Source organism: Gavialis gangeticus, unplaced genomic scaffold (genome assembly GCF_001723915.1).
Source record: "Gavialis gangeticus isolate Ggan-Ray unplaced genomic scaffold, GavGan_comp1, whole genome shotgun sequence".
In the NCBI taxonomy this organism is placed as follows: Eukaryota; Metazoa; Chordata; order Crocodylia; family Gavialidae; genus Gavialis; species Gavialis gangeticus.
The window spans coordinates 165,768,752-165,778,043 of record NW_017728992.1 but is presented as its reverse complement, the minus strand read 5'-3'; the positions used below and the strand labels follow the sequence as shown (position 1 = coordinate 165,778,043).

General features: G+C 40.4%; 1 protein-coding gene across 1 annotated transcript in view; it reads right to left on the bottom strand.

The window, feature by feature from the left end:
- DCSTAMP (dendrocyte expressed seven transmembrane protein) overlaps positions 1-7,768 on the bottom strand; it is a 22,200-nt gene extending 14,432 nt beyond the window's left edge. Inside the window, exon 1 of the mRNA XM_019528054.1 lies at positions 7,682-7,768. The gene's annotated coding sequence lies outside the window, so the exon portion shown is untranslated. The remainder of the gene's footprint in view (positions 1-7,681) is intronic.
- Positions 7,769-9,292: the final 1,524 nt, after the last annotated feature.

Genomic DNA, 9,292 nt, shown 5'->3' with positions numbered 1-9,292 from the left:
GGGGGGGGGAGAGAGCGCGAGCGAGCGAGCGAGCGAGCGAGCAGATATTTCTGTGCTCCTTTCTCTGTACAGCTGCTAGGCTTGCCTGGACAATAGTTCAAGATAACATAAAAGAAGGACAGAAATGTCCTGCTTCCTAATGTGAGCAATGGAGTGAATTGAACCATGGTTCTCTCCCCACCAGTATACCAGTCAATACAGTTGAATCAGTACCAATGTACACCTCACCTTGTCCCTCCATGCTGAACAACTGTATATGAGGAACTGCCCTTTTCAAAGGCGTAATTCTTTCTTGGGATAGCTACATAGATATAATAGTGTTCATAGACGTTAGGGCTGGAAGGGACCTCACAAGATCATTGGATCCAGGCCTCATGCCCAAAGGGCAGGAAGTCAGCTGTGGTCAGATGAACCCAGCAAGATAATCATCCAAACACTTCTTGAATGTTTCCAGAACAGGTGCTTGCACCACCCCTGAGGGGAGTCTATCCCAGACTCTGGAGACTCGGATGCTAAAGAATATTTTTCTTATGTCCATTCTAAAACAGTCTTCTAACAGTTTGTGACTATTGGACCTTGTCATCCCTTGGGGCGCTCTGGTGAACAGGCATTCCCCCAGATCCTGATGCACACCCCTGATGTACTTATTGGCTACCACCAAGTCCCTCCCTGAGCCTACAGTTCTCCAGGCTGAAAAGTCCCACTCTCAGCCTCTCCTCATGTGGCCTGCTCTCTTGACCTCTGATCATGCATGTGGCTTTCCTCTGGACTCTCTCAAGCTTCTCCACGCCCTTTTAAAACTGTGGAGCCCAGGACTGGATGCAGTACTCCAACTGCGGCCTCACCAAGGCCGAGTAAAGCGGGAGGATGACATCTTGGGTCTTGCTTGAGATGCATTGATAGATGCAAGCCAGAGTTTTATTTGCTATCATAGTTTCATAGTTTCATAGTTTCTAGGGTCGGAAGGGACCTGAGCAGATCATCTAGTCCGACCCCCTGCTGCATCGCATTGGTGGCTCATATTCATCTTGTGGTCAATCATGACCCTCAAGTCTCTTTCGGTTGTGGTGCTAGTGAGTGTAGCACTGCCGAGCCTATAGGTATGAAGTGGGTTCTTTCTCCCTATGTGGAGCACCTTGCATTTCTCCGTGTTGAATGTCATCAGGTTTTGATCTGCCCATGTTGCAAGCCTGTCCAGGTTGGCCTGAATCCCCAGCCTATGTGCTACAGTGACTGCACTTCTCCATAATTTGGTGTCATCTGTGAACTTAGCCAGTCCATTTCTGACACCCGAATCCAGAATGTTTATGAATATATTAAAGAGTACTGGTCTGAGTACACACTGAGTCTTATACATAGCTGCCCTTGGAGGTTCACACTCACCTATTACAATCTTATTTCCTTTGTGACTCTTTGTGTGTGCATTTGTTTATCATTAAAGTAGGATTTACTGTTTGCTGGGGAAAAATACTTTCCTTCCCCATCTTTTACAATATGTTCTCTACATTAAGAATTATCAACAAGTACAGAACTAAGTTATATGCATAGTAGTGCTTTAACATCTTATGATAAATCAGATACCAATTACATAAAATAAACTATTGCAATTTTGTCTTGTAATAGGAAGCTCTTGTCTGTACAAATACCACTGGAAGATATTACATTGTCTATTTTTTAACTGGAACACAGCAGGATATCAGTAATTAGACTAGTATTTTATATACTTACAGTATTTTACTGGCACTTGATTTTATGAGTTCACTTAGCATTTATTTTACTGTTTTCCTCTTCCTCTCTTTATTGTTACTGATTTGGTTTTAGCATTACCAATTTTGCATCGAGTAAGAGTTGAAAGTAATTCCAGCAAGGGGATGATTCCAGCAGTGTTTCAGTCTTCATCTCCTATGGTTGCTTCTGCCACTGGCTCACTCTGGGCCTGAAACTTCCCGGTGTTGAACTTATCCTAAAGGCTGCTGAGTGCTCTCATGGAGATTAACTTCTGTAGCAATGTAGAATATCAGGAATTGCTGTGCCTGGGGTAGCAGCATCACACCCTTTGGGACCCTGGGGTAGTCATTTACATTCAATAGCTCCATTTATCCATTTGTAAAACGAGTATAATAGCAACTGCTATTTACAATATCTACCTTATAGGATAAATGTTATAAATTAACATTTGCAAAGTAGTCTGGGGTCTTCAGGGAGTAGAGGCCATATCAGTGAATTAACAAAAGACATTTCATTACTTTCACATACCTGTTAAGATTGGGGTCTAAAGTACTAGAGGACTGCTACAATCCAATTCCAGTGCAAGAGTTTGTTATAAGCTCTACTGGGGCTGGATATAAATCTAATAGATAAATAAATAAATAACAAAGTGGGTGAGATTTATAAACTCAGCAACACAAACAGAACCATAACCCGGGATTACAAGTTCTGCTGGTAAACTCAAATTTACTTCATCAGACTATATACCAGTTAAGGCTCTGCCCCTACGTACTGAAAAAGCTCAGGATTTTGGTTCTTTAAGGAACTATTAGAGAAATGAAATGCTAAAAAAAATCTCATGTTAGTGCAACATTTAAGGCAAGTGGTTATTAAGGTAACAACAAATATTAAGGTTTCTCTTGCAGTGTTAACTCAGCCACTTTATACAAGCATAATTTCTAATCCCATTTTTCTGATTTCCCGTTCACTCTCTTGCACTGCTGTTTATTAATGTTGATGTTACTATTTAAATATGTCGGTGGCAGTATGTGCACAGGAGGTTGGAAGGATTCTCAGACAAGATCAACTGGATGAGGCAAGTTCTTAAAAAAAGACAGATAGAGGGAAAGACAAATAGAGACGTATAAAATAAAGCTGCCAGCACAAGAAAAGCACAGCGTCTGAATAGAGGTGGCTTAAGGACCGTGCATAAACCTTGAAAATAAACGTTGATTGTCCAATTTCTAGGAAGGCTCTGCTGTTGCCAGGAGTTACAAAACTGATAGTTCTACAGTTCAGCAATTAGGGGGCAGATTGTCTCTGATGTTTGCTTGGATAGTTGGTGAGCAGATCAAGGAGCAAGCAACAATCAGATCCTCCTTTCCACAGTTGCTCAGAAAGTCTGTATGCTTGCCGTCAATCCGAGAAGTTTGAAAAGGGTTTCTTCACAATACCTTCCCAGGTGCTTTTTGAAGCTGTGTAGCTCAGCCTTACCAATTCTGTTCAGAATGGCTATGGACAGAAGTTACACATAAACTGGTTTAAGTGATTAGAAACTGGTTTAAACCTGTAACAGAACAGAGGTTCAGTACACATAAACCAGTTCAAAATGGCTGAAACTGGTTTAAGATAAACCTGGCTGAATCTCAGGTAGTATCAGACTTAACTGATTTGGGTGAAACTGGTTTATGAAACTTCTGTCCCAGACCCCTTCCTGGTTCAAGTTAAATCATAGTCCTCCAGCATGCTTTCTAGCCCTGAGCTGGGCTGTCTGCTTCAACAGAGAAGGGGTGGGGTAGAGGGCAGGGTATGGGACCAGGGAGGGGGGTTAAACTTACTACTGACTGTCACTGTGAATTACAAATCCCAGAGGTAACTGGAAGCAGGAAGAGGAAGTGATGAGCAACCCTACATAGTTCTGCAGCTGTGTTTCTGGACTTCAAATCCCAGAGACCCTGGGGGCAACAGGAAGAGAAAGCAAACACACGGCCCATGCTGGCTATGCACCAGAGAGCTGTGCTGTAGTGGCCCTCAGTTTGTGGTCTAAGCCACTGCAAGTATGTAGCTACATTTCCTGAACTAAAAGTGAATGTCTGTCCAGTTGTTTCTCAGTTTAATTTTTGCAGCTTAGACTAATCTGCAAAGACTGAATCAATTCAGCCTCGGGCTTTTTTACTGTCTGTACTTAGCCAATAGGTCCAAAATCACATGGTTGAGATCATCAACTGAATCCCAACTGCTCAGAGGCTATTTGTGTTACTCTTCTATTACCCTGCTCAAAAAATAAAGAGTCATCAGTGGCAGCAGTTCCTCAATATTGCAAGATTTCTATAGAGAGTGAACACTGGACACTTAAATAAAAAAGGTTTGGAAGCCAAATATTTGGAACTGCACTAGCAATTCACTCCTTTAAGCAACTGATTGTCCTTGGGGCTACAAAATGACACCTTTGCTCAGAATTAGAAACAGATCAGTGTTAAATGGCTGGGCTAAAGAAAATGTAGGGAACCATTAATATTATACATGGAGCAGACAGATCAGTGCTGGAAAGCAGTTTGCCCATTAGATGTCTTTTTGTTTTACATCTTTAGATTGTTAAGAGAGATGGGATCTCATGGTTGGAGCAAAAGTAGGAAATCTTGATTCTAATCCTGATGGTGAGCCTGATTCTTCTTCTGCCAGATGCAAGACATGCATGCCATGTCTCTACTGCCTCTCTGCCAAGCCTATGACTGATGCCAGGAAACAAGTTTCACTCACTTGTACTATGTGCATGGCCAAATTCAGCAGTTAGACTTTAGACAAAGCTTAGTGGGATCCTGAGCACGCATCCCAGAAGGTCAGGACCCCTTCCCTAATGGCTGGGCTTGAATAGGCAAGGAGCAGGAGTACTCACTTAGGCTTGGCAAGAATTTCATAGATTCCATAGACATTAGGGCTGGAAGGGACCTCACAAGATGCAATATAGACATGGCCTCAGTCTGTCTGTGCCTCAGTTTCCCCTTCTAATTTATCTTTTTATAATAGGAATTATAATTATCATCTACCTCTTTTGGTGCTGGGAGAATTAACTATGGTGATGAATTCTTTACACGAGTTTTGCCAGCGGGGATTTGATGCAAAATACTTAATATCTGTGCTGTGTTTTTACAGGTTCTTTCTGGGAGGCCCAATAGATGTAAGGACTATGTGCTTTAAGAGCAGCATGGTTATTCTAATTCCATTCCTACATGGAAGACAGGAATCATGTGAAAGGAATTTTGAATGGACTAGATTGCAATCTGCAGATGCTGGCCGCTGTTACTGGAGCTCAGTGAGAAATGGCTGCACACTACCAGAAGTCCAAAGACAGTTTATCCACCGCAGCAGTGCATCTGGTGCTAGCAGCAGTTCTAACAACCTTGTTTGATGTACTTACTTGTTATAGCCCACTTTCACTGGCTGCTACAGGATCCTGAGCAACAACAAACTTCCACTTCACAGAAATACTAGCTTTACCACTGGTCCAGGACCCCCCAACTTTCTCTGGAGGACTGCAGGTCCGAGGGCGTGCTTCTTGCATTCTGTCCCCTTTTAGCTATTATATGTCACGTTCGAATAGAAACATGTCTGGAAATATTTGTAAACACTTTTACTTTGCTATGTGCAGGTTGTGGTGAGTACTGTATTGGTGATATACAGCTTCCCTACCCTGCTCTGAGTTCATCATAACCTTTTTATTTACCAGCTTTCACCTTGAAAGGAGCATGAAGAATTGTGCGTCATAAAAATGCACAGCAAGATAATTAATGGAATTTGCCAGATAATGTAAATTAGTCTCCACAAAATATTTGGATTGTCTAATACAAATCATAAGTCAAACTATGAATAAGCCAGTATATTCAAAAGGCATGATTGCATCTTGTAAGTGCACAGGTTCAAATTCTGAAGTCCTTATTTCATATGGCACTGTCCTAACTCAAGCTAAACCTGTGTTGCAGTGCCACCTGATCTGTACATGACCTATGTAATACTATTGAAAAAATACTATGTAATGCTGTAATGCCAGCTTGCAATATCTCCCTCTGCTATGTGCCCATATAATAAATCCAGTCTGCACTGCTTTTATTTCAATAGAAAATCTAGTATTGGCAAGGATTTGAGATGATTATTACCTTGGTGAGGACACATCTGGAGTAGTGTGTCCAGTTTTGGGCCTCCCACTACAAAAAGGATGTGGACAAATCAGAGAGAGTCTAGTAGAGGACAATAAAAATGGTTCAGGGGCTGGGGCACATGACTTCTGAGAAGAGTCTGAGGCAACTGGGTTTATTTAGTTGGCAGAAGAGAAGACTGAGGTGGGACTTAATAGCAGCTTTCAACTACTTGAAGTGGGGTTCAAAAGAGCTATACTGTTTTCAGTGGTGACAGATGACAGAACAAGGAGAAATGGTCTCAAGGTGAGGCAAGGGAAATTTAGGTTAGATATTGAGAAAAACTTTCTCACTGGTAGGGTAGTGAAGCACTGGAACAGGTTACACAGAGAGGTGGTGGAAGCTCCATCCTTGGAGGTTTTTAAGACCCGGCTAGACAAAGGTTTGGCTGGGATGATCTAGTTGTGGATGGTCCTGCTTTGAAGAGAAGGTTGGACTAGATGACCTCCCGAGGTCCCTTTCAACCTTAGTTTTCTATGATTCTATGATTATTCACAATTTTAATGTCTGAATTATAAATCTTTGTTCCATTCTTATATTTTCACACAATGCCCATTTTATTACAACTCCAAGAAATAATGTAGGCTATTTGTTCATATGAGATCCCATTTAGTACTGAAGTCTCTTTTGCACTGCAGTATTACATCATAGACTACATTTATATTTTGTATTTACATTGCCTGCATTATTCTTCTTTTAAGTCAACAAGATGTACATAGAAGACAGAATAGTAGGGGAAAAGATTGGAGATGGGAATCCAAACCAAAGTATTCTTTTAAAGCCATTTCAGCAGTTTTATTTCATGGGTTGGATAATGAGAATCATTTTACTTTCTTGGAGTACCACCAGGAAATACAGGGATGTTTCATGGAGAGAAAAAAAAATGAAATATAGAGAAGTCGGATAAAACTTCTTTCTGTTTGCTTGTTAAGTGAGCTATTTCTCAGAGAAATTAGAACTTGACCCCAATATCCAGTGAAGTTAATGGAAAGATACCACAGACTTCAGTCAGACCTTTGACATACAATATATTCCTCATATATTATAAGCCTACTTGGGGTGCATAACAGCAAATGGAAAGAAATTTAAAATGCATAATCTTAAGGATATAAATAAAGAACTAAAATAGAAAAGCATGGGAATACAAAGAAAACTGTAATATAAATACAGATAGAAAGACAGACAAAAAAGAAGTATTTGAATGAGTTCTTTCAAGAACCCATAAAGCTTTTTTTGTATGTATTTGACCCTGTGACGATAATAAACATTGTAAGACATTATGGATTTCCTTTATTCTTTAGTCCTGTACATTTCCCCATTGTAAGCATGTCTGATACTTGACTGATTTAGATGCTCAGAAGGTGATTATGCCATTGGGCAGATTAGAAATCTTTCTGTTAATGGACGGCAGGGGGTGGGGGGAATCAATTTTTGTAGCGTAAATATTGCTATCGATAATATTAAGAATAGATGCTCTCATGCTCTTACATATGGCTTAACTCCAAGGACATATGTGAGACTTTGCTGGGCTGTTAATTGTTGGGAAACCCCAAAGTTAACTTGCATTTTGACTCAAATATAAATGTACAGTCCTACCGCATATGTTCATGAAAAAGCATATAAATGAATCGTGTTGCTACCATTTATGACATCCTCAACTTCTGCAAATCACTAACTCTAATTTCAGTATCAAATCAGTAGTCAATCACTACCAACAGCAGTTAAATGATTTTCCACATCTAAAATCACTTTTAGAAACACAACCCTAAAAAGTTACTTACAGGCTCTTCTGTAAAGTACGTGGAGATTCGTCAGTTTTCCATGTCTCTTGGTGCTGGTTAGAAACAGGGAATGGAGCTAATAAAAAAGTTTCACATGAGTCATTTATTTCCCTTGTCCCTCCCCGGCTGAGTCAGGCATACCACATTTTGAAATTATTCTGGTTTTGACAAAGATAAATGAGGATGTAACTAATGCACAAGACCAAAATAGTGCTTAATTTGCCAGTGCCATTTTTAACCTTTCTCCTGTCAGAATAATAGAGATCAGCAAATGAGTTTTAGGGCCAGAGTTTGATGTCTTTAAGTGGTATGGTGTCTTTGGTCCAGACATTCAAAAGTATTTAGATGCGTAATTCCACTGAAATCAATGACTCTTAGAAAAATGTGTCCTTTATTCCAGAGGATGCTCCCATTCTGTCCAAGTTCTTGTAGAATAAGTTGCTGCTCACTGCAAATATGAATATTGGAACTTGACTATTCAAAATATGTAAGATATTTTGTTAATAACAGACACTCTAAAACAAAACTTAGATTATGTAAAATGTAAAATTGGATAGTCCTTAAAAGTAACAAGGGTTTTGTATAAACACTCAATACCAGACCCATGCCATGAGATGGTAACAGTCATAATGGAGGCTGGCGCAAGAGTAGATGAGGATGGTGAAAGCACTATCAAGAAGAACAACCAGTTGCTACACTGGTCGCTGCAACCCACTAGGCATGGAGTTGGATAGGACTCAACTCTCTACTGTACCCGAGCCTAAAAATAAGAGTGGTGGCTCCTCAAGGAGAGCCATCAGGGAGGGGATTGTTGGCAAAGACCTGACACAATCATCACATGTGTAGGTTGGAGACAGAGCTAAGGGAGCAGGGAGGGTCCCAGACTGCTTAGGCTGGTGTGACCAAAGAAAGCTGAGGACTACATACACATTTCAAAGCAGAACCTGTAATCTGTAAGAGGTGAGAGACTGGAATACACTGAATGTATGATAGGTGTTCTGTACAAGAGCGGCATGAGAGGCATGCTATACATGACTATGGTCAGAGCACCCAAGGAAGAGAGGGAGGTGCAGATTTGCCTATAAAAATCCAGGCAGAGATGAGGTCTGTGAAACCTAAGAATACCTGTGGTTTCCCCAGAAGGACTACCTGAATCCCTGGCTTTAAGGAGACCCTTTGCCCTTGGGACTGCATAAGACTCATGCAGAATCTTTCTGTTATCTTTTTAGCTTATTATATTGCATTTTAAATTAGGCTAAGTTGTGTGTGTTGTCACTGTGTCTTACTGGGCTGTGTTTTAGCTTAGGTGAAGTTTTCTGATGTTCTTTGTCATATGCTTGAAGCTGAGAATTGTTGTGCTCAATAAATGCTCTCTTCAGAGAATGGACTATTCTTGTTCAAGCATTTATGAATTAAGTGCCACTACCTAAAGTCTAATATTAAATCTGGTAACAGATTTTAATATTATCTAATAAAAGATACAAAAATGTTATATAATTCTAAAATTATCTAATAAAAGATATCACTTCCAAAGAACCTTGTCTGCCTATGTCCTTAGACCAACACGGCTACAACCAACAACCTAATGGCTTTTGTATGCAGTTTTCAGTT